Source organism: Chrysochloris asiatica, unplaced genomic scaffold, assembly GCF_000296735.1.
Source record: "Chrysochloris asiatica unplaced genomic scaffold, ChrAsi1.0 scaffold00087, whole genome shotgun sequence".
Taxonomy (NCBI): Eukaryota; Metazoa; Chordata; class Mammalia; order Afrosoricida; family Chrysochloridae; genus Chrysochloris; species Chrysochloris asiatica.
The window spans coordinates 12,831,508-12,836,284 of NW_006408605.1; the positions used below are offsets into that span (position 1 = coordinate 12,831,508).

A 4,777-nucleotide genomic window follows, 5' to 3' on the forward strand; every position below is an offset into this window, starting at 1 on the left:
TATAGTCTGATGACGCTGGGCCACTCTGGACCATGATCAGCTTTAGGGAACAATGGAGAGACCTCCTGAAATAGCCTAGAACTTCTAGCAGTCAACTGTCCATAGGAACTGGACACCAACTTGACAGGCCTTAGTTCTTAGTTCCCATGACTTTGCTCACTGTGTGCAACCCCAGGTGCTCAGCCCTCTCTGAGGGCCCAGCTGCAACTCCAGCTCAGTTTGATAGGGGTCAGTTTCACCTGGTGAGACCTTGATGATACCAGATGTGGCAGATGTGATCCCTTTACAGCTCAAGGGATCTATTCTTTTTTTCTTTTAACAGAAATTTATTCTCTCAAAATTTAGGAGGCTAGAAGTCTAAACTCAGAATGCCAGCTCTAGGAGATCGAAGGCTTCTTGTCTTTACTGGCTCTGGAGAAAGGTCCTTGTCTCCTTACAGCACCTGTAGGCCCAGCATGCATTGGAAATTGCCATTCTTTTTGGTGTCAACATTCACCTGGATCTAGGACCTTCACAGTGCAGGGACTCCTGGTCCAAACAATAAACTCCATTCCTGGCTCTTCCTTCCTTCCTTCTTTCTTTCTTTTCTTCATAAAACCATAAACATGTTTATTAAACAAGTATATCAAAATTTGAAGTGACTGTATTTTTATCAATATAACTTCCAAACACTTTTTTTTTTTTTTTTTGCTATAAAAGGAAGCTTTATTGTGTTCATTTGGTCCACAGCTTGGGAGAAAAGGGGCTCCAGGGTGTTGACTCTGCTGCCTCTGTGGCTGGAGAGCAAGGGTCAGGCAGAAGGCTTGAGGAGAGCAGGAGAATGCTGAAGGCCCTTCACAGGTTGTGGGGTTCTATAGTCTCTTCCTAGTCATGCTTGCGAGTGACCCTCTTGAAGTGATATTCATTCACCCAGCCCTGCCTGGGGACTGGCCATCCTACAGAGATTGGTCAAGTGGTCGCACATCTTCTTGATAATTTTCACCTACTCATTGAAGAAATGATTCTCCAAAAGTCATAGAGGTGAGGGTCTGTGTGGGTAGCACCCACATCGTGCAGATCCAGAAGAAACTGGTTCAGGTTCTTCTCCAGGGCCAGGGCACCTTCCATGGCATCCAGGGTTCTTCCCCATTCATCTTGGAATGGCTTCTGCACATCCTGAAAGAATGTGCGACCACCACGTAGGTTTTTCAGTTTCAAGAGACACTCAGCACCCTCGTGCTTCTCCTTTGACAACTCATGGAAGAAGTGTCCCACACCTTCCAAGGCCACACCACTGCGATTGAAATAGAAGGCCAGAGAGAGGTAGGTGTAAGAGGCCGGCAGATGCAGATTAACCAGATGGTTGACTCCAGCCTCCATTTCAGTGGTTGGTGGAAGATTTGGAGCTAACCATACACACACAAAATGGTGTTTAGCTGGTCCCGGAACAGGATACGGTCAAGAATATGGTACTGGAGAAGAGATTGCATCTAAAGAAGATGTTAAAGGTGGTCCGAGGCTGGAGGTGGGGGAATACCCAGATCTGTTCCATACAAACACTGTTGAAGCAAGATACAGATCCAATGGACTGCAGCATGAACTTTACTTCCATACACTTTTTTTTTTTTTTTTAAGTTTTTATTGTGAATTGAGTGATAGTTTACATTGGAGAGCATCAGCTTTACATTCTTCCTATAATATTTTGTTTCATTGCAATGTTTACAATCCCCTCCATGCATCATCATTCAACAGTATTTTCTTCCAATCCCTCTGTTTTTGTGTTTTGTTTTGTTTTTGATGTACGCCGAAGCACTCAGGAATATATAACCATTCAAACAACCAAAGGGTATACCCTGCACGCCAGCACACAGCCCTCTCCCACCTTGAGTCCAGAGTCCCCAGACACTCTGTCTCTCCACACCATCGTCTCTGCCTCCATCTTTGGCATCGTTGCTTTTTTGGATAGGGTCCCGCACTCCGCTCTTCTCCCTTGATGGTCCCAAGGTCCTCCACTCCTGGACTGCAAGATCAACCACTCCCCTCCTTTTGTTACAAAATGTCTACCTTTATATTTGCAATATTCACCATCAGTCCTGATAGCAATTATTCACCACTGACCCACAAGAGACGTATCCCCATCTCCTTTCACCAGCCCCATCTAGACAGGTTGGAAACCACTCAGTGGAGATTCTACCTTCCCCCACACCCTCTGAAACTAAACTCCCTCTTGAAAACTTGTAAACCAGTCACTTTGTGCCTTTGTTGCCTCCCCCACCCCCATTTTTGGTAGCCAATATCTAAGTTGCCCATCCCTGTCAACCCTGTGTACAGAAGGGGTGGGAATGATCCTTGCTGTCAAGATTAGTTCCCTCTTTTGAGCTACTGCATCCATAAGTATAGGTCAAATTGTAGTGGATTACACTTTTTTCCCCTTCTTTCTTCCTCTAGTTGAATTCTGTCCATCTAGCCATTGAAGATAGATCAAATGGGTACTATCTGCAAGTATGGGTGTACTTGTGCATCTCCCCTCACTTCATATTACCTGGATGCTTCACTCTCAGCTCTAGTCCTCTGTGCTGGCTCTTCTTTCTTGATGGTGATAGATACCTCTCATGTTGGTGTCATTTTTTACAAATTCAGTCAGAAGTCTCAGTTCCAATACCAACTCCCAAATAGGAGCCTAGGCTTTGCAGCAGCTTCTTTGTAGTTTTCTTTATATAGGTTTTTTGTTACTCTGGTTATATTTATTCATAACTATTGGGTTAAGATACTGATTTTGGTTCTTCCTTATTTTTGAATGTGTTTATTATAGGTATAAATTCTCCTCTAAGTCCTGCTTTTGCCATGTCTCAAAGGTTTTGATATTTTATGTTTTCATTCTCATTTGATTTAAGGAATTTATTTATTTAGTTTCTGTTACCCAGTAGTTTTTAAGTAAGGTCTCACTCAATTACACTCAAAACTCAATTAATTTTAGAACACTGAAATACTACAAAGCATCTTCTCAGATCACAATGCTATAAAATTAGAAATCAAATACATAGAAATGGAGTCCCATTTTCTTATCAATTCTGCTGCTCTCTGTCTCTTAGCTGTGCATTTATTCCATTTACATTCAGTGTAACTATCAACAGATGTGACTTTATTTCTGTCATGTGACTGTGTGTGTTACTTGTGGTGCTGCTGATTTCTTTCTTCTCCATAATTTCCTGTACTGGATTAATTTTTGTTGGTTTTCTTGTCACTTTCTCTGTTGCTATTGTTTTGGAGTTAAAGTCTTTATGATGTTCCTCTTTTTCATTTTTTTGAGAAGGTTTTTTTCATGCTTTTTTTTTAAATTACCCTATATTTCCCCCCAAGTTTAAAAGAATCTATTTTATCTTTAAATCAACTTGACTTATTCTTCATTTGGAAGTTCTGTAACTACACGATTCCCTCTTTTTATTATATGATTTTGTTGCTGTTACAAATTGCTATTTCTGGAAATTTTCAGTGTTGTAGGTTTGGTATGGTACTTCCTCAAATAGTGGGAAATAGAAATACCAGATGACCCAGCAACTCTTCTACTTGGTGTATATCCTAGAAATATAAGTGCTACAACACGAATAGATATATGCACACCCATGTCCATTGCAGTACTATTTACAACAGCAAAAAGATGGAGACAACCTAAATGCCCATCAATGGAAGACTGGATCAACAACCTTTGGTACGTGTGCACCATGAAATATTAAGCAAAGTTGAAAAATAATGACAGATCTGTAAAACACCTTTATAATATGAATGAACCTGAAGGACATTAAGCTGAGTGAGGTTAGTTGGTCACAAAAGAACAAATACTGTATGAGACCACTTGTATTGTAAAAGTCAAGGTATTCACACTAGAGGACGCATTCTTTGATGGTTAGCAGGGGTGGGAGGGAAGGGGGAATAATTCACTAGCTAGACGGTAGATACATATTAACTTGACTGAAGGTGGACACAATATACATTAAGAGGAAGGTTGGCAAAAGACTATTAAGACAGTGGAAGACATGGGAAGACGTGCAAGAATTAAAGGCAATGAAAGTAATTATACACAATTCTGAATAATGGTGATCTGTGGGTCGATGCATGCATAGACCCCCACATTACATGGGTGTGGGAAGGATTCAGAATGGGATTTTCACAGAGGGGAACAAAAAAAGATTTACACTCTCAAAAACCCTAAGGAGCAGTTCTATTCTGGCCAACTGACTGGAAGAGATCATATTTGTGCCCATTCCAAAGACGGATGTCCCAACGGAAGGCAGAAATCGTCAAACAATATCATTAATATCCCATGCCAACAAAATTTTGCTGAAGATAATTTAAAAATGGCTGCAACCATACATTGACGGAGAAATTCCAGAGATTCAAGTCGGATTCACAAGAGGACATAGAATGAGGAATATCACTGCTGACGTCAGATGAATCTTGGCTGAAAGTTGAGAATACCAGAAAGATGTTTATCTGTGTTTTATTGACTATGTAAAGGCTTTTGATTGTGTGGAATATGACAAACTATGGACAGCATTAGGAAGAATGAACATTCCAGAACACTTTATTGTGCTCATAAAGAACATAAGACCAAGAGGCAGTTGTTCAGACAGAACAAGGGAACACTGATTGGTTTAAAATTAGGAAAGGTTTGTGCCAGAGTTGTATTCTTTCACCATACTTATTCAATCTGTATGCTGTGCAAATAATCCAAGAAACTGGATTATATGAAGAAAAAATATGGCATCAAGATACACAGAAGACTCATTAATAACCTATG

General features: G+C 40.7%; 1 pseudogene; it reads right to left on the reverse strand.

Moving 5' to 3' along the window:
- Positions 1 to 864: 864 nt before the first annotated feature.
- The window catches only part of LOC102815591, a 39,396-nt pseudogene continuing 35,483 nt past the window's right edge, over positions 865 to 4,777 (reverse strand).